This window comes from Amblyraja radiata (genome assembly GCF_010909765.2).
Source record: "Amblyraja radiata isolate CabotCenter1 chromosome 42 unlocalized genomic scaffold, sAmbRad1.1.pri SUPER_42_unloc_2, whole genome shotgun sequence".
Taxonomy (NCBI): domain Eukaryota; kingdom Metazoa; phylum Chordata; class Chondrichthyes; order Rajiformes; family Rajidae; genus Amblyraja; species Amblyraja radiata.
In genome coordinates, this window is record NW_022630088.1 from 1,163,969 (window position 1) to 1,186,153 (window position 22,185).

A 22,185-nucleotide genomic window follows, 5' to 3' on the forward strand; every position below is an offset into this window, starting at 1 on the left:
GATGACACTGTGGTGGTAGGCCTGATCTCCGATATAGATGAGAAGGCCTACCGGGAGGAGGAGGCTGATCTGGCACTCTGGTGTCAGGACAACAGCCGCCTCTTGAATATCAAAAAAACTACGGAGCTGATCGTGGACTTTAGGAGGGCACATCATCTGAGGACGTACACACCATTGAAGATAAATGGGGATACTGTGGATAGGGTGAGCTGCTTTAAATACCTGGCAGTCCACATCTCAGAGGATCTGACATGGACATCACACGCTGCAGCACTGGTGAGAAAGGCAAGGCAGGGCCTTTACCACCTCAGGCAATTGAGGAAATTCAGAGTGTCTCTGAGGATCCTCCAGTGCTTCTACTCAGCGACTGTGGAAAGCATCTTGTCCGGAAACATCACGATTTGGTTTGGGAACTGCTCTGTCCACGACAAGAAGGCTCTGCAGAGAGTCTGAGGAAAGACATTCTTACCATAGAGAGTACAGAGAAGGTTTACCAGACTGATTCCTGGGTTGGCAGGACTTTCATATGAAGAAAGACTGGATAGACTCGGCTTGTACTCGCTAGAATTTTGAAGATTGAGGGGGGATCTTATAGAAACGTACAAAATTCTTAATGGGTTGGACAGGCTAGATGCAGGAAGATTATTCCCGCTGTTGGGGACGTCCAGAACAAGGGGTCACAGTTTAAGGATAAGGGGGAAGTATTTTAGGACCGAGATGAGAAAAACATTTTTCACACAGAGAGTGGTGAATCTGTGGAATTCTCTGCCACAGAAGGCCAGTTCATTGGCTATATTTAAGAGGGAGTTAGATGTGGCCCTTGTGGCTAAAGGGGTCAGGGGGTATGGAGAGAAGGCAGGTACAGGATACTGAGTTGGATGATCAGCCATAATCATATTGAATGATGGTGCAGGCTCGAAGGGCAGAATGGACTACTCCTGCACCTATTTTCTATGTTTCAGCGATCTGGCATAGATGATGAATTGCTGCCTTGTATAGATCAGACAAAGTCTTATGGATGACAGGGCAGACATGAAGAGCTAGGTGGTCTACACCTGCTTTTCTTGTTTATTAATTTGTTATCTTGTTATCACACAGAGTTGTGAATCTGTGGCTGTCTCTGCCTCAGAGGACGGTGGAGGCCGGTTCTCTAGATGCTTTCAAGAGAGAGCTAGATAGGGCTCTTAGAGTTAACAGAGTCAGGGGATATGGGGAGAAGGCAGGAACGGGGTACTGATTGTGGATGATCAGACATGATCACATTGAATGGCGGTGCTGGCTCAAAGGGCCGAATGGCCTACTCCTGCACACATTGTCTATTATTTGGAAGGGGTGTTTTCCACATCTCCGCTGCACTGTAATAGTGTTTGTTGGTTCACAAGGCAATGTTTTCTTTCACATTCAATTGTCACCTGATTGTTTTGTTAATATTGTTTATTCCAGAGCTACAGAGTTTGTGAACTCCTGTCGACATCATGGCTGAAGGTGGCGACTGGGGTGGTAATTCAGTGGCCTCTATATCAAAGAAACAAAAAGGTTTGTGTGCCTTCTGTTACATATATATGATGCCCTGACAGTGGGCGTAGAGCGGAAGCAAGAAATTATGTTCATACGGAAGCGGGAATAGGGAAGGGGTTGAGCACAGAGAGTTGACATCTACAGGGCCATCACAGTCACAGGTGGGCGGATGCAGGAATTGTCTGATAAATGAGCCCTCTTTTTCAAGGAAGACGACTTAAATCAGTCCAGTCTCTGCTGATAATTGAAATATTAATTTCTGTGCAATATCCTGATGAATCTCCTCTGCATCAACTCCAGTGCAAAGGCATCCTTACATAGAAACATAGAAACATAGAAATTAGGTGCAGGAGTAGGCCATTCGACCCTTCGAGCCTGCACCGCCATTCAATATGATCATGGCTGATCATCCAACTCAGTAACCCGTACCTGCCTTCTCTCCATACCCTCTGATCCCCTTAGCCACAAAGGCCACATCTAACTCCCTCTTAAATATAGCCAATGAACTGGCCTCAACTACCCTCTGTGGCAGAGAGTTCCAGAGATTCACCACTCTCTGTGTGAAAAAAAGTTTTTCTCATCTCGGTTTTAAAGGATTTCCCCCTTATCCTTAAGCTGTGACCCCTTGTCCTGGACTTCCCCAACATTGGGAACAATCTTCCTGCATCTAGCCTGTCCAACCCCTTAAGAATTTTGTAAGTTTCTATAAGATTCCCTCTCAATCTCCTAAATTCTAAAGAGTATAAACCAAGTCTATCCAGTCTTTCTTCATAAGACAGTCCTGACATCCCAGGAATCAGTCGGGTGAACCTTCTCTGCACTCCCTCTATGGCAATAATGTCGTTCCTCAGATTTGGAGACCAAAACTGTACGCAATACTCCAGGTGTGGTCTCACCAAGACCTTGTACAACTGCAGTAGAACCTCCCTGCTCCTATACTCAAATCCTTTTGCTATGAAAGCTAACATACCATTCGCTTTCTTCGCTGCCTGCTGCACCTGCATGCCTACTTTCAATGACTGGTGTACCATGACACCCAGGTCTCGCTGCATCTCCCCTTTTCCTAATCGGCCACCATTTAGATAATAGTCTGCTTTCCTGTTTTTGCCACCAAAATGGATAACCTCACATTTATCCACATTATACTGCATCTGCCAAACATTTGCCCACTCACCCAGCCTATCCAAGTCACCTTGCAGTCTCCTAGCATCCTCCTCACAGCTAACACTGCCCCCCAGCTTAGTGTCATCCGCAAACTTGGAGATATTGCCTTCAATTACCTCATCCAGATCATTAATATAGATTGTAAATAGCTGGGGTCCCAGCACTGAGCCTTGCGGTACCCCACTTGTCACAGCCCGCCATTGTGAAAAGGACCCGTTTACTCCTACTCTTTGCTTCCTGTTTGACAGCCAGTTCTCTATCCACATCAATACTGAACCCCCAATGCCGTGTGCTTTAAGTTTGTATACTAATCTCTTATGTGGGACCTTGTCGAAAGCCTTCTGGAAGTCTAGATACACCACATCCACTGGTTCTCCCCTATCCACGCTACTAGTTACATCCTCGAAAAATCCTATAAGATTTGTCAGACATGATTTACCTTTCGTAAATCCATGCTGACTTTGTCCAATGATTTCACCACTTTCCAAATGTGCTGCTATCCCATCTTTAATAACTGACTCTAGCAGTTTCCCCACTACCGATGTTAGACTAACTGGTCTGTAATTCCCCGTTTTCTCTCTCCCTCCCTTCTTAAAAAGTGGGGTTACGTTTGCTACCCGCCAATCCTCAGGAACTACTCCAGAATCTAAAGAGTTTTAAAAGATTATTACAAATGCATCCACTATTTCTGGAGCTACATCCTTAAGTACTCTGGGATGCAGCCTATCTGGCCGTGTGGATTTATCGGCCTTTAATCCATTCAATTTACCCAACACCACTTCCCGACTAACCTGGATTTCACTCAGGTCCTCCAACTCATTTGACCCGCGGTCCTCTGCTATTTTCGTCAGATTATTTATGTCTTCCTTAGTGAAGACGGAACCAAAGTAGTTATTCAATTGGTCCGCCATATCCTTGTTCCCCATGATCAACTCACCTGTTTCTGACTGCAAGGGACCTACATTTGTTTTAACTAATCTCTTTCTTTTCACATATCTATAAACAGTTTTGCAGTCAGTTTTTATGTTCCCTGCCAGTTTTCTTTCATAATCTATTTTTCATTTCCTAATTAAGCCCTTTGTCCTCCTCTGCTGGTCTCTGAATTTCTCCCAGTCCTCTGGTATGCTGCTTTTTCTTGCTAATTTGTACGCATCATACTTCGCTTTGATACTATCCCTGATTTCCCTTGTTATCCACGGATGCACTACCTTCCCTGATTTATTCTTTTGCCAAACTGGGATGAACAATTTTTGTAGTTCATCCATGCAGTCTTTAAATGTCTTCCATTGCATATCCACCGTCAACCCTTTTAGAATTAATTGCCAGTCAATCTTGGCCAATTCACGTCTCATACACTCAAAGTTACCTTTCTTTAAGTTCAGAACCATTGTTTCTGAATTAACAATGTCACTCTCCATCCTAATGAAGAACTCAACCATATTATGGTCACTCTTGCCCAAGGGGGCACGTACAACAAGACTGCTAACTAACCCTTCCTCATTACTCAATACCCAGTCTAAAATAGCCTGCTCTCTCGTTGGTTCCTCTACATGTTGATTTAGATAACTATCCTGCATACATTCCAAGAAATCCTCTTCCTCAGCACCCCTGCCAATTTGATTCACCCAATCTATATGTAGATTGAAGTCACCCATTATAACTGTTTTGCCTTTGTCGCACGCATTTCTAATTTCCTGTTTGATACCATCTCCAACTTCACTACTACTGTTAGGTGGCCTGTACACAACCCACCAGCGTTTTCTGCCCCTTAGTGTTTCGCAGCTCTACCCATACCGATTCCACATCCTCCAAACTAATGTCCTTCCTTTCTATTGCGTTAATCTCCTCTCTAACCAGCAACGCTACCCCACCTCCTTTTCCCTTTTCTCCATCCCTCCTGAATATTGAATATCCCTGGATGTTCAGCTCCCAGCCTTGGTCACCCTGGAGCCATGTCTCCGTGATCCCAACTATATCATAATCATTAATGGCTATCTGCACGTTCAACTCATCCACCTTATTATGAATACTCCTTGCATTGAGACACAAAGCCTTCAGGCTTGTTTTTACAAAGATCTTACCCCTTATAGAATTACTAGACTATGTGGGACCCGTTGCGTCCCAGCATCACATGGGAGGGCTGAACACCCAACACAATATTCCACCTCTGCAGCAATTCCAATATTGCTGGTCAGTGGGAGGGGGGATTTCTGTTGCGCTAGTATGAGTGTTGTGGGTGAAGGTACTGATATCCAGAGGGCTAGTATGGAGTTTGTGGGCCGAATGGATTTTTGGGCGGGCAGCTCAATCACTGAGGCCTGGCAGTACAATCACTCGGACCTGGCAGACTGGCGGCTGAGAAACTGCCAGAAATTGTGCCAAAAACAGGTGACAGACAGTAAGAGAGAGAAGGGGAAGAGTGTAGACTTAATGGATTATTGGGCTGGCAGTTCACTAACTCACGGCTCGTGGGCTGGCAGTGCAGTCGCTCACGCCTGGTACGCTGGCAGTTCACTCAGTCACCCCACCTACCTTCACTCTCCAACCCCCCCCCCCCCCCACTCTGCTCCTTGCCATTCCCCTCCCACCCGCACATTCAGTGTGTCTCCAAACAACCTCCCCCCCCATGCACTCTTAGTGGCTGTCCCACTGAGCAGCCATTCTTGCCTATTAGGTTCTATTGTGATGAAGAACACAGAGCATTAAAAGTGCAAAAAGGTTTTATTAAAGTTTAAAATGTGAAGAACAATTTAAATTTTAAAGATGTAATTTATTAAGTTTTTACTTGTTGTGTCTTGTTGCGTCTTGTTGTGTTCTTCTGCTCACTGCCTCCTGATGACTATTTCCTGTTGATAAAAAGACACAATTTTAATATACAGAAAGTCAGCGGTCAAATTTTAAGAAGGAAAATCTGAGAATTTATCTCAGAAGTCATCATTCAACGAAGCACGCTATTAATGACAACATTCTTGGGTGATGTCCCATCCTTCAGTAAACCTTTGACATTTCCCTTCATATTTCTGTTAAGATAGTATGTTGGGCCGAAGGTAGTGGTTTCCAGAGGGCTAGTATGGAGTTTGTGGGCGGAATGGATTTTTGGGCTGGCAGCTCAGTCACTGAGGGCTGGCAGCTCAGTCACTGAGGCCTGTACTGGCAGAGGGGCACCAAACTGCTTAGTGTTGCTGAAGACATCTGGAAGAGTTCTGTCCACAACTTCAAAGCATTCTCTCCTAATCATTGGACATTCATCCCAAACAATGACTTTCACTTGCCTCGTGAAAAGTGCCGTCTTAGAGTTCTGCTCGATGTTGCACAATGTATCCTCGGCCACTTGGATGGGTATCTTGAATCGAGAATGTGTAGTTCTTCCACAAGGCAGAAATGTAGCTGCTATCCCAGAGGTTACTACAGCAATAGCCACATCACCTTGACCTCTAACATTTCCTGACATGATGTTGAAAAAGCAGCCTAAAGACAATTTCAGTTGTTAATGAACACTGAAGATTTTGTGCAAAACATTTTTTTGAGGTGGGGGCTGTCAGGGTGGGGTGGGGGGTGGTAAACATTGTGCAGCCAAGGGAGGGGCACAGCTTCAGGCGGGGGTTCTCGTGAGCTGATGAGCAGGGGGGGGGGGGGCTCATCCAGAGCTCATCAGTACGGGGTGAACTGTGACTGATGCCTACTTCTGGAATCACATCCGACTTTTGTAAACTGAAAACGGTAACATCTACATTGAGGAACAGCTTCTTCCTGACAGCCATCGCGCTATTAAACTTAACAAATAAGCTCTGAACTACGAAATACTATTATTTCACACACACACACACACACACACATATATATTCACAAGCACTCACACACATATGCACACACACATATATTCATAAACACACACACACACACACACACACACATATATTTACACACACACACATATTCACTCACACACATATTCGTACACACTCACATATTCACACACACACATACACACACATATTCATACACACATATTCACACATACACACACACACACACACATTCTCATACACATATTCACAGACTCATTCACGCACACACAAACTCAATGACACACACATTCACACAAAGACCCACACACACATAGACTCATACACACACACACACACACACACACACACACACACGGACTCATTCACTCACACACACGCACACACAGACTCAATCACACACACATACACAGACTCATCCCCCACCTCAAGACGCTGCCCTATGGGTGGTAAATGTCGTGCAGCTAAGGGCAGCTTCAGGCGGGGGTTGTCGTGAACTGATGAGAAGGGGGTGGGGTGTCCTCATGCAGGGGATGTGGACTGCTTCAGTAGGGGGTGCATCCTATAGCCAGGCGGAGGGCAGCGTCTTGAGGTGGGGGATCTCAGTGGAGGAGGGGGGCAGTGAACGATTTACTCATGGCCTGTGGACTCGCTCACTGCCTTGGGATTAACTCATGGCCTTTGGACTGACTCTCACGGCTTGTGGACTGACTGATGCCCGACTTCTGGAGTCACGTCCGACTTTTGTAAACTGAAAACTGTAACATCTACATTGAGGAACAGCTTCTTCCTGACAGCCATCACGCTATTAAACATATCAAATAAGCTCTGAACTACGAAATTGTGTTGGGGGCCGAAGGTACTGATTTCCAGAGGGCTAGTATGGAATTTGTGGGCCAAATGGGTTTTTGGGCTGGCAGAACAGTCACTGAGGGCTGGCAGCTCAGTCACTGAGGGCTGGCAGTACAATCACTCGGACCTGGCAGGCTGGCGGCTGAGAAACTGCCAGAAATTCTTCCCAAAACAGGTGACAGACTGTTAGAGAGAAGGGGGAAGAGGGTGGACTGAATGGATTATTGGGCTGGCAGTTCAGTCACTTACAGCTGGTGGGCTGGCAGCTCACTAACTCACGGCTCGTGAGCTGGCAGTGAAGTCACTCACGCCTTGTACGATGGCAGTTCACTCAGTCACCCCGCCTACCTTCACCCCCCCCCCAACTCTGCTCCTTGCCATTTCCCTCCCACCCACACATGCAATGCATCTCCAAACAACCTCCCCCCATGCACTCTTAGTGGCTCTCCCACAGAGCAGCCATTCCTGCCTATTAGGTTATATTGTGATGAAGAACACACAGCATTAAAAGTGCAAAAATGTTTTATTAATGTTTAAAATGTGAATGACTCTTAAAATATAAGAACAATTTAAATTTTAAAGATGAGATTTATTAAGTTTTTACTTGTTTTGTCTTGTTGTGTTCTGCTGCTCACTGCCTCTTGATGAGTATTTCCTGTTGATAAAAAGAGACAATTTTAATATAGAGAAAGTCAGCGGTCAAATTTTAAGAAGGAAAATCTGAGAATATCTCAGAAGTCATCATTCAACGAAGCACACTCACACACATTCTCATACACATATTCACAAACAGACTCATTCACGCACACACAAACTCAATGACACACAAATTCACACAAAGACCCCCACACACACACACACACACACACATAGACTCATACACACATACTCATACACACACACACAGACGGACTCACTCACACACACACACACACACACAGAGACTCATCCCCCACCTCAAAACGCTGCCCTATGGGTGGTAAATGTCGTGCAGCCAAGGGCAGCTTCAGGCGGGGGTTGTCGTGAACTGATGAGAAGGGGGGGGGGGGGGGGGGGGTGTCCTCATGCAGGGGATGTGGACGGCTTCAGTAGGGGGTGTATCCTATAGCATGGCGGAGGACAGCATCTTGAGGTGGGGGATGTCAGTGGAGGAGAGGGGACAGTGAGCGATTTACTCATCACCTGTGGACTCACTCACTGCCTTGGGATTAACTCATGGCCTTTGGACCGACTCTCACAGCTAGTGGACTGACTGATGCCCGACTTCTGGAGTCACGTCCGACTTTTGTAAACTGAAAACTGTACATCTACATTGAGGAACAGCTTCTTCCTGACAGCCATCACTCTATTATACATAACAAATAAGCTCTGAACTACAACATACTATATTATTTCACACACACATATATATTGACATGCACTCACACACATATGCACACACACTCATATTCACACACACACACATATAATCACCCACACACACACTCACATATTCACTCACACATATTCAGACACACACATGTACACACACACACATATTCACACACATACATATAGACACACGCACATATTCACAGACACACACATATTCACACACACACATATTCACTCTCACACACACATATACACACACGTACATATTCACACCCACGCATATTCACTCACACATATTCAGACACACACATGTACACACACACATATTCACATATACGCACACATATATATTCACACACACACACACACATATAGGGAGGTTTCACGGCAGTCGGGTCACGACCCATGACCCGTACTGTTGCTACGCTACACCAAATGGATTACACGCGATGTACTGCAGGTAGGCACTTACCATTGTTTCCAACTCCATCTTCCAGGGAGATGCTAACCGCATTTCGTTGTCTCTGTATTGTACACTGACAACGACAATTAACGTTGAATCTGAATCTGAATCTGAACGTAGCGGGTCCGTTAAAACCCGCCGAAAATGTCCATTTTTGCCCTGCATATAATTATGGAAATCGGGATGAGCATGTGAGACATTTAGCCTACTTCAGAATTCCAAAAGTGAGGAGAAATGACAGTCGATATAAGTGAGAGCTGAAGGGACAACAGACAGAGATGCTTAGCGAACATTGGCCGTTTGCTCACTGCATTTCATCAACACTAAAGCATTATTAGTTTTTTCTTGATTCCTTTGGCATCTAAAAAGTTTCAGAAGTGATAAATCTGGCTGTGTGTTTTTTTTACTAGCCCATGGTTCTCAAGTGGGTTTTTACGTACAAAATGAAAACCCATCTGAAGAAAAATTTACAGCCAGATTTATCACTTCTGAGAATTTTTAGATACCAAAGGAATCAAGAAAAACACGAATAATGCCTTACTGTTGATGAAATGCAGTGAGCAAACACGATAATTCCAATATTTTCAATTACGATATCTGCACAGCCAATGTTTACCAAGCACTTTAGCTGCTGTTGTCCCTTCAATTCTCGCTTCTCTTTACCTACATTTCATTTCACGTTTGGAATTCTAATGTTGGGTACATGTCTCTCACACTTACCCCAACTTCCACCATTTTTTTCAGAGCACAAATTCAACATTTTGGCGGTTTTTAACAGATAGGAAAGTACGCGTTTCTTGCATTAATAACATATACTGGAAGTGACGGATGTCTTCCAGATGGATTGAGCGGCTCCGTGCGTCAAGTCCTATGACCTTGTGACCTTACGTGCAACCCCCTATTCACACACACACACACACACATATACACACACATTCATATATATTCACACACACACATATATATTCACACACACACATATATATTCACACACACATATATATATTCACACACACACACACACATATATATTCACACACACACATATATATTCACACACATATATATTCACACACATACACACATATATATTCACGCACATATATATATTCACACACACACACACATATATTCACACACACACACATATTCACTCACACATATTCGTACTCACACACATATTCACACACACACATTCATACACACACATATTCACACATACACACACACACACACAAACATTCTCATACACATATTCACAAACAGACTCATTCATGCACACACAAACTCAATGACACACACATTCACACAAAGACCCACACACACATAGACTCATATACACACACACACACACACACACACACACGGACTCACTCATTCACACACACGCACACACAGACTCAATCACACACACATACACAGAGTCGTCCCCCACCTCAAGACGCTGCCCTATGGGTGGTAAATGTCGTGCAGCTAAGGGCAGCTTCAGGCGGGGGTTGTCGTGAACTGATGAGAAGGGGGTGGGATGTCCTCATGCAAGGGATCTGGACTGCTTCAGTAGGGGGTGCATCCAATAGCCAGGCGGAAGGCGGCGTCTTGAGGTGGGGGATGTCAGTGGAGGAGGGGGGCAGTGAGCGATTTACTCATGACCTGTGGACTCGCTCACTGCCTTGGGATTAACTCATGGCCTTTGGACTGACTCTCGCGGCTTGTGGACTGACTGATGCCCGACTTCTGGAGTCACGTCCGACTTTTGTAAACTGAAAACTGTAACATCTACATTGAGGAACAGCTTCTTCCTGACAGCCATCACACTATTAAACATATCAAATAAGCTCTGAACTACGAAATTGTGTTGGGGGCCGAAGGTACTGATTTCCAGAAGGATCGTATGGAATTTGTGGGCCAAATGGGTTTTTGGCCTGGCAGAACAGTCACTGAGGTCTGGCAGCTCAGTCACTGAGGGCTGGCAGTACAATCACTCGGACCTGGCAGGCTGGCGGCTGAGAAACTGCCAGAAATTCTGCCCAAAACAGGTGACAGACTGTTAGAGAGAAGGGGGAAGAGGGTGGACTGAATGGGTTATTGGGCTGGCAGTTCAGTCACTTACAGCTGGTGGGCTGGCAGCTCAGTAACTCACGGCTCGTGAGCTGGCAGTGAAGTCACTCACGCCTTGTACGATGGCAGTTCACTCAGTCACCCCGCCTACCTTCCCCCCCCCCCCCCCCCCCCCCCCACACTCTGCTCCTTGCCATTCCCCTCCCACCCACACATTCAATGCATCTCCAAACAACCTTCCCCCCATCCACTCTTAGTGGCTCTCCCACAGAGCAGCCATTCCTGCCTATTAGGTTCTATTGTGATGAAGAACACACAGCATTAAAAGTGCAAAAATGTTTTATTAATGTTTAAAATGTGAATGACTTAAAATATAAGAATAATTTAAATTTTAAAGATGAGATTTAATAAGTTTTTACTTGTTTTGTCTTGTTGTGTTCTGCTGCTCACTGCCTCTTGATCAGTATTTCCTGTTGATAAAAATAGACAATTTTAATATAGAGAAAGTCAGCGGTCAAATTTTAAGAAGGAAAATCTGAGAATATCTCAGAAATCATCATTCAACGAAGCACACACACACACACACACACACATTCTCATACACATATTCACAAACAGACTCATTCACGCACACACAAACGCAATGACACACACATTCACACAAAGACACACACACACACACACACACACACATAAACTCATACACACATAGACTCATACACACACACACAGACGGACTCACTCACACACACACACACACACACACACAGACTCATCCCCCACCTCAAAACGCTGCCCTATGGGTGGTAAATGTCGTGCAGCCAAGGGCAGCTTCAGGCGGGGGTTGTCGTGAACTGATGAGAAGGGGGGGGGGGTGTCCTCATGCAGGGGATGTGGACGGCTTCAGTAGGGGGTGTATCCTATAGCATGGCGGAGGACAGCATCTTGAGGTGGGGGATGTCAGTGGAGGAGAGGGGACAGTGAGCGATTTACTCATCACCTGTGGACTCACTCACTGCCTTGGGATTAACTCATGGCCTTTGGACCGACTCTCACAGCTAGTGGACTGACTGATGCCCGACTTCTGGAGTCACGTCCGACTTTTGTAAACTGAAAACTGTACATCTACATTGAGGAACAGCTTCTTCCTGACAGCCATCACTCTATTATACATAACAAATAAGCTCTGAACTACAACATACTATATTATTTCACACACACATATATATTGACATGCACTCACACACATATGCACACACACTCATATTCACACACACACACATATAATCACCCACACACACACTCACATATTCACTCACACATATTCAGACACACACATGTACACACACACACATATTCACACACATACATATAGACACACGCACATATTCACAGACACACACATATTCACGCACACACATATTCACTCTCACACACACATATACACACACGTACATATTCACACCCACGCATATTCACTCACACATATTCAGACACACACATGTACACACACACATATTCACATATACGCACACATATATATTCACACACGCACACACACATATAGGGAGGTTTCACGGCAGTCGGGTCACGACCCATGACCCGTACTGTTGCTACGCTACACCAAATGGATTACACGCGATGTACTGCAGGTAGGCACTTACCATTGTTTCCAACTCCATCTTCCAGGGAGATGCTAACCGCATTTCGTTGTCTCTGTACTGTACACTGACAACGACAATTAAAGTTGAATCTGAATCTGAATCTGAACGTAGCGGGTCCGTTAAAACCCGCCGAAAATGTCCATTTTTGCCCTGCATATAATTATGGAAATCGGGATGAGCATGTGAGACATTTAGCCTACTTCAGAATTCCAAAAGTGAGGAGAAATGACAGTCGATATAAGTGAGAGCTGAAGGGACAACAGACAGAGATGCTTAGCGAACATTGGCCGTTTGCTCACTGCATTTCATCAACACTAAAGCATTATTTGTTTTTTCTTGATTCCTTTGGCATCTAAAAAGTTTCAGAAGTGATAAATCTGGCTGTGTGTTTTTTTTTACTCGCCCATGGTTCTCAAGTGGGTTTTTACGTACAAAATGAAAACCCATCTGAAGAAAAATTTACAGCCAGATTTATCACTTCTGAGAATTTTTAGATACCAAAGGAATCAAGAAAAAACACCAATAATGCCTTACTGTTGATGAAATGCAGTGAGCAAACACGATAATTCCAATATTTTCAATTACGATATCTGCACAGCCAATGTTTACCAAGCACTTTAGCTGCTGTTGTCCCTTCAATTCTCACTTCTGTTTACCTACATTTCATTTCACGTTTGGAATTCTAATGTTGGGTACATGTCTCACACTTACCCCAACTTCCACCATTTTTTTCAGAGCACAAATTCAACATTTTGGCGGTTTTTTACAGATAGGAAAGTACGCGTTTCTTGCATTAATAACATATACTGGAAGTGACGGATGTCTTCCAGATGGATTGAGCGGCTCCGTGCGTCAAGTCCTATGACCTTGTGACCTTACGTGCAACCCCTATTCACACACACACACACACACACATATACACACACATTCATATATATTCACACACACACATATATATTCACACACACAGATATATATTCACACACACATATATATATTCACACACACACATATATATTCACACACACACATATATATTCACACACATACACACATATATATTCACGCACATATATATATTCACACACACACACACATATATTCACACACACACACACACATATTCACTCACACATATTCGTACTCACACACATATTCACACACACACATTCATACACACACATATTCACACATACACACACACACACACATTCTCATACACATATTCACAAACAGACTCATTCATGCACACACAAACTCAATGGCACACACATTCACACAAAGACCCACACACACATAGACTCATACACACACACACACACCCACACACACACGGACTCACTCATTCACACACACGCACACACAGACTCAATCACACACACATACACAGAGTCGTCCCCCACCTCAAGACGCTGCCCTATGGGTGGTAAATGTCGTGCAGCTAAGGGCAGCTTCAGGCGGGGGTTGTCGTGAACTGATGAGAAGGGGGTGGGTTGTCCTCATGCAAGGGATCTGGACTGCTTCAGTAGGGGGTGCATCCTATAGCCAGGCGGAAGGCAGCGTCTTGAGGTGGGGGATGTCAGTGGAGGAGGGGGGCAGTGAGCGATTTACTCATGACCTGTGGACTCGCTCACTGCCTTGGGATTAACTCATGGCCTTTGGACTGACTCTCGCGGCTTGTGGACTGACTGATGCCCGACTTCTGGAGTCACGTCCGACTTTTGTAAACTGAAAACTGTAACATCTACATTGAGGAACAGCTTCTTCCTGACAGCCATCACACTATTAAACATATCAAATAAGCTCTGAACTACGAAATTGTGTTGGGGGCCGAAGGTACTGATTTCCAGAAGGATAGTATGGAATTTGTGGGCCAAATGGGTTTTTGGCCAGGCAGAACAGTCACTGAGGTCTGGCAGCTCAGTCACTGAGGGCTGGCAGTACAATCACTCGGACCTGGCAGGCTGGCGGCTGAGAAACTGCCAGAAATTCTGCCCAAAACAGGTGACAGACTGTTAGAGAGAAGGGGGAAGAGGGTGGACTGAATGGATTATTGGGCTGGCAGTTCAGTCACTTACAGCTGGTGGGCTGGCAGCTCACTAACTCACGGCTCGTGAGCTGGCAGTGAAGTCACTCACGCCTTGTACGATGGCAGTTCACTCAGTCACCCCGCCTACCTTCACCCCCCCCCACCACACTCTGCTCCTTGCCATTCCCCTCCCACCCACACATTCAATGCATCTCCAAACAACCTCCCCCCCCATGCACTCTTAGTGGCTCTCCCACAGAGCAGCCATTCCTGCCTATTAGGTTCTATTGTGATGAAGAACACACAGCATTAAAAGTGCAAAAATGTTTTATTAATGTTTAAAATGTGAATGACTCTTAAAATATAAGAATAATTTAAATTTTAAAGATGAGATTTATTAAGTTTTTACTTGTTTTGTCTTGTTGTGTTCTGCTGCTCACTGCCTTTTGATGAGTATTTCCTGTTGATAAAAAGAGACAATTTTAATATAGAGAAAGTCAGCGGTCAAATTTTATGAAGGAAAATCTGAGAATATCTCAGAAGTCATCATTCAACGAAGCACACACACACATTCTCATACACATATTCACAAACAGACTCATTCACGCACACACAAACTCAATGACACACACATTCACACAAAGACCCACACACACACACACACATAGACTCATACACACATAGACTCATACACACACACAGACGGACTCACTCACACACACGCACACACAGACTCAATCACACACACACACACACACACAGACTCATCCCCCACCTCAAAACGCTGCCCTATGGGTGGTAAATGTCGTGCAGCCAAGGGAAGCTTCAGGCGGGGGTTGTCGTGAACTGATGAGAAGGGGGGGGGGGTGTCCTCATGCAGGGGATGTGGACGGCTTCAGTAGGGGGTGTATCCTATAGCATGGCGGAGGACAGCATCTTGAGGTGGGGGATGTCAGTGGAGGAGGGGGGCAGTGAGCGATTTACTCATCACCTGTGGACTCACTCACTGCCTTGGGATTAACTCATGGCCTTTGGACCGACTCTCACAGCTTGTGGACTGACTGATACCCGACTTCTGGAGTCACGTCCGACTTTTGTAAACTGAAAACTGTACATCTACATTGAGGAACAGGTTCTTCCTGACAGCCATCACACTATTAAACATAACAAATAAGCTCTGAACTACGAAATACTATGTTATTTCACACACACATATATATTCACATGCACTCACACACATATGCACACACACTCATATTCACACACACACATATAATCACGCACACACACTCACATATTCACCCACACACCTATTCAGACACACACATGTGCACACACACATATTCACACACATACATATAGACACGCACATATTCACAGACACACACATATTCACACACACACATATTCACTCTCACACACACACACACACACACATATACACACACGTACATATTCACACACACGCATATTCACTCACACATATTCAGACACACACATGTACACACACACATATTCACACATACACACACATATACGCACACATATATATTCACACACACACACACATATAGGGAGGTTTCACGGCAGTCGGGTCACGACCCATGACCCGTACTGCTGCTACGCTACACCAAATGGATTACACGCGATGTACTGCAGGTAGGCACTTACCATTGTTTCCAACTCCATCTTCCAGGGAGATGCTAACCGCATTTCGTTGTCTCTGTACTGTACACTGACAACGACAATTAAAGTTGAATCTGAATCTGAACGTAGCGGGTCCGTTAAAACCCGCCGAAAATGTCAATTTTTGCCCTGCAAATAATTATGGAAATCGGGATGAGCATGTGAGACATTTAGCCTACTTCAGAATTCCAAAAGTGAGGAGAAATGACGGGCGATATAAGTGGGAGCTGAAGGGACAACAGACAGAGTGCTTAGCGAACATTGGCCGTTTGCTCACTGCATTTCATCAACACTAAATCATTATTTCTGTTTTTTCTTGATTCCTTTGGCATCTAAACAGTTTCAGAAGTGATAAATCTGGCTGTATTTTAGTTTTTACTCGCCCATGGTTCTCAAGTGGGTTATTACGTACAAAATGAAAACGCATCTGAAAAAAATTTACAGCCAGATTTATCACTTCTGAGAATTTTTAGATACCAAAGCAATCAAGAAAAAACACGAATAATGCCTTACTGTTGATGAAATGCAGTGAGCAAACACGATAATTCCAATATTTTCAATTACGATATCTGCACAGCCAATGTTTACCAAGCACTTTAGCTGCTGTTGTCCCTTCAATTCTCGCTTCTCTTTACCTACATTTCATTTCACGTTTGGAATTCTAATGTTGGGTACATGTCTCTCACACTTACCCCAACTTCCACCATTTTTTTCAGAGCACAAATTCAACATTTTGGCGGTTTTTAACAGATAGGAAAGTACGCGTTTCTTGCATTAATAACATATACTGGAAGTGACGGATGTCTTCCAGATGGATTGAGCGGCTCCGTGCGTCAAGTCCTATGACTTTGTGACCTTACGTGCAACACCCTATTCACACACACACACATTCATATATATTCACACACACACACATATATATATTCACACACACATATATATTCACACACATATATATTCACACACATACACACATATATATTCACACACATATATATATTCACACACACACACATATATTCACACACACAGACACATATTTACACACATATATTCACACACACACACACACATATTCACACACATATATTCACACACACACACACACACACATATATTCACACACACATATATATAGATATATATTCACACACATATATATATTCACACACACACACATTCACACACACATATATTCACACACACATACACACACATATATACATTCACACACACATTCACACACACAACACTAAAATACACTGTGCAAAACGAATATTCAAATTCTGCTGTAGAGTCTTTTGCTGAAACAAAATGCTGCTTTTCAATAACGTCCAACAAACACACTTACCATAGAGAAAGCAGCCGAATATTTGAACAAATCTTCAAATCCTGTTGTAGTCTGTGGCTGAAAGGCAATGCAGCTTTGGCTGCAACACAATTGCAGCTTTTGCTGAAACACTATTGCCGCTGTGGCTGCAACAAACACACTCTTACCAGTTCTGTGGAATTATTCAACACCTCGAGCACTCCGTCTTCAGTAGGCAGCCGCCATCTTGCCTCCCACCGGAAATGACGTCATCGCCGCCGCCTTGCCTCCGACCGGAAACGACGTCATCGCCGCCGGCTTCCCGATCGCCGGAAATGACGTCATCGCCGTCATCTTGCAACCGCCAAAATCACAAAATGCGCGCCAATTTTAAATTTAAACACAGTTCTGGTCGAAACAAAAAGCTTCATTCGTGCATTACTCGCCTGAAAACGTTGCAACAAATGCATTTCAATTTACAGAACCATTTCAAACACAATAGACATCATGCTTTAGTTACCAGAAAATCGGTGCAAACATTTTAAAACCCAAGAGAATCAAATTTGCAAACGCTTTATAACAATAACAAATGGTTTCTATTTTCAATTCACATTTCAAACACAATATAGATAGACAAATATACAAATGGTTTTTATTTTCAATTCACATTTCAAATACAATGTAGATAGACGAATATACAAATGCTTTTTATTTTCAATTCACATTTCAAAAGACAATATAGATAGACAAATATGCAAATGCTTTTTATTTTCAATTCACAGTTCAAACACAATATAGATAGACAGATTTGCAAATGGTTTTTATTTTCAATTCACAGTTCAAAAGACAATATAGATAGACAAATTTGCAAATGCTTTTTACTTTCAATTCACAGTTCAAACACAATATAGATAGACACATTTGCAAATGCATTTCATGTTCGATACACATTTCAAAAGACACAGTTCAAAAGACAATATAGATAGACAAATTTGCAAATGCTTTTTATTTTCAATTCACAGTTCAAACACAATATAGATAGACAAATATACAAATGCATTTCATGTTCGATACACATTTCAAAAGACACAATTCAAAAGACAATATAGATAGACAAATTTGCAAATGCTTTTTATTTTCAATTCACAGTTCAAACACAATATAGATAGACACATTTGCAAATGCATTTCATGTTCGATACACATTTCAAAAGACACAGTTCAAAAGACAATATAGATAGACAAATTTGCAAATGCTTTTTATTTTCAATTCACAGTTCAAACACAATATAGATAGACAAATATACAAATGCATTTCATGTTTGATACACATTTCAAAAGACAATATAGATAGACAAATTTGCAAATGCATTTCATGTTCGATACACATTTCAAAAGACAATATAGATAGACAAATATACAAACTCTTTCCAACAAAATGCCAAGAAACTTCAGACCATGGTGAATGGTGAACAACATACATATCAATCGGCTGAAAAAGCACATGCAGGGGACTCACATCGGAGTAGAGCTGCAGATCAGAGAGCCGTGACCCTTTCACTTCGTGGTCAGGAAGAAAGTGATTGAAGCGGGAAGATTCCGGGTTTTATAGTCCCTCCCTCCCCTGCCGCCAGCGGGGGCAGCAGAGAGATTGGGGAATGATGTAAAACCATTAATATCTCGGTCATATTTCATCGACGGGAAAAATCCTCGGCACACATGCGGCAGAGTGGGGCTCTGAGGGAGGTAGCCGTAAATGACGGCCGTAGGTGGCGGGGTTCTCTCGGAAATCGCAGCACAGATCGGGAAAAGCGGTCAAGAACAGAGTTTTAGTAATATAGATGTTGAAAAGTGGCCCTTTTTGATTTTTGCCCTGGATTTGTCTGCCTGCCACTTTTACTTTTCACCTTGCTACCTATTGCTTCTACCCTCATTTTACACCCCCTGCCTCTCTGCTCTTGTACCCATCCACCTGCCACATTAGTTTAAATCCTCCACGACAGCACTAGCAAACACTCCCCCAAGGACATTGGTTCCATTCCAGCCCAGGTGCAGACCGCCCTGTTTGTACTGGTCCCACCTCCCCCAGAACTGGTTCCAATGCCATAAAACATTTAATCCCTCCCCCTTGCACCATTTTTCAAGCCACGTAGTCATCTGCAATATCCTCCTATTTCTACTCTGACTGGCGCGTGTTACTGGAAGTAATCCAGAGATTATTACCTTTGAGGTCCCACTTTTAAGTTTATCTCCTAGCTCCCTAAATTCATCTTGTAGGACCTCATCCCTTTTTTTACCTATATCGTTCCCCCAGTATGGAGATCAGAATTGCACACTCTCCTCCAACTTAAGGCTTAATCAACTCCCTGTATCAAGGCCTCCCTTCACTTGCATTCTATGCTGCAGCTAATGACAAGAATGTTAAATGTTATCTTTGTGTGTGCTGCTGACTTTAGGGATCTATGGATTTGTATTTAGACAAAACTGCTGGAGAAGCCCAGCGGGTGAGGCAGCATCTATGGAGCGAAGGAAATGGCGGCGTTTCAGGTCGAGACCCTTCGTCAGACTAATGTGAGGGTGGGTGGGGGGGGGGGGGGGCGGGACGAAGAAAGGCAGAGGCGGAGACAGTGGGCTGAGGGAGAGCTGGGAAGGGGAGGAGAAAGCAGGGACTACCTGAAATTGGAGAAGTCAATGTTCATACCGCTTGGGTGTAAACTGCCCAAGCGAAATATGAGCTGCTGCTCCTCAAATTTACGGTGGGCCTCACTCTGGCCATGGAGGAGGCCCAGGACAGAAAGGTCGGATTGGGAATGGGAGGGGGAGTTGAAGTGCTGAGCCACCGGGAGATCAGGATGGTTGTTGCGAACCGAGCGGAGGTGTTGGGCGAAGCGATCGCCAAGCCTGCGCTTGGATTTGTATGGGTCTTTCTCAGTGGTCTCGAGGCCCTTGTCATTCATGGTGAATATGCTGGTTTTATTTATCCCTCCATCATGTGTCAACGTGCACTTATCAGGATTAAACTTGAAATGTTACTTCTCCGTCTAACATGTTGACTAATCATCTACAAATACTGGTTCAAATCCAGTTGCGGCGGTAGAAATGCTTGGTCGTGATCAGTATTTTGGCAGACAACTGCAAGGCTAAAATCAGGAGTACTTGGAACAAAATAATCAGATTATCTCAAAGTAACAAGCATCCAAATTTTGTATTAGATAAATGGAGATTACATAGCACCAGATTCAAGGACAACTTCCATGTTCTTATCCAGGGGTGGGTAACCTGCGGCCTTAAGGCCACATGCGGCCTTCTAGGCCATTAACAGCGGCCTTTTGAATGAATCCAAATTTTGTAGAACAAATCTTTTTATTTTTATTAAAATGTTTTTGTTAGACTTTTATTATTTAAAATACCAAAGAGTAAAAGAAGATTCAATGAAATAATCCTCACCGCACGAAAAATGCTTTCTTGCTTTTCACCCAGTTATTGCTGCGATTACATTCTCCTAACTAACCCAAATCAAGATGCCCTTAAGGTCACAAATGACGGATACCCATCTCGAGGATCAGCTGAAACTGTGTACCTCCATGTTGCAACCAAATATTCAAATGGTTTCCCACAAAAAGCAGTCACAACAAAGTCATTAAAAGGTTAATTCACTTTAGAATGAACAACATTGTATCATTTTCTTGAAGTTAGTCCATAGTAGTTAGATTTTTACAAATAATGTGCATTATATCTAATTGAAGTTTCTTGGATGCGGCCTTATTAGATTACAGCTAACTTAATACGGCATTCCAACATGAAAAGATTCCCTACCCCTGCCCCAGAATGTCAGCTCAGATTGCTGTCGGCTATTCCAAACCTGTGCTTTTCTCAATTAGAAATTTCTCTGCAACCTGCAATTAATGTTTATTTTTCAGGTGTGATATTTACTCAAGTGGGCAATTTCCTCAAAAGTCTTTGGCCAGGCACCTCATCAAAGAAAGATGGTCAGAACACAGGAACAATGACAGAAAAGCAAAGTGGGATTAAGAGCGGAGCCTAAATGGAATGTGAAACCGCTGAAGAGGAAGGGGAACAATGTCCGTCCAGAGGGAGAGGAATAGGAGACGTGGTTCACGGCCCTGGAACTGACCCAAGTGGCGAAATCCATCATGACCGAAATTCTTCAAACAAGGAATAATCGAGTCTCATTCAAGGAGCAGGTGAGTGAAATGGGAGGGGAGTGGATGCTGCAGAATGGTGAAGACTGTAGGGACAGGG

The 22,185-nt window shown here is 43.8% G+C and overlaps 1 long non-coding RNA gene across 1 annotated transcript; it reads left to right on the plus strand.

The window, feature by feature from the left end:
• Positions 1-1,438: 1,438 nt before the first annotated feature.
• LOC116969044 lies at positions 1,439-22,185 on the plus strand. Its single transcript, XR_004410598.1, has 2 exons — positions 1,439-1,536; positions 21,843-22,185. It is a non-coding gene; the product is annotated as an uncharacterized LOC116969044 (long non-coding RNA).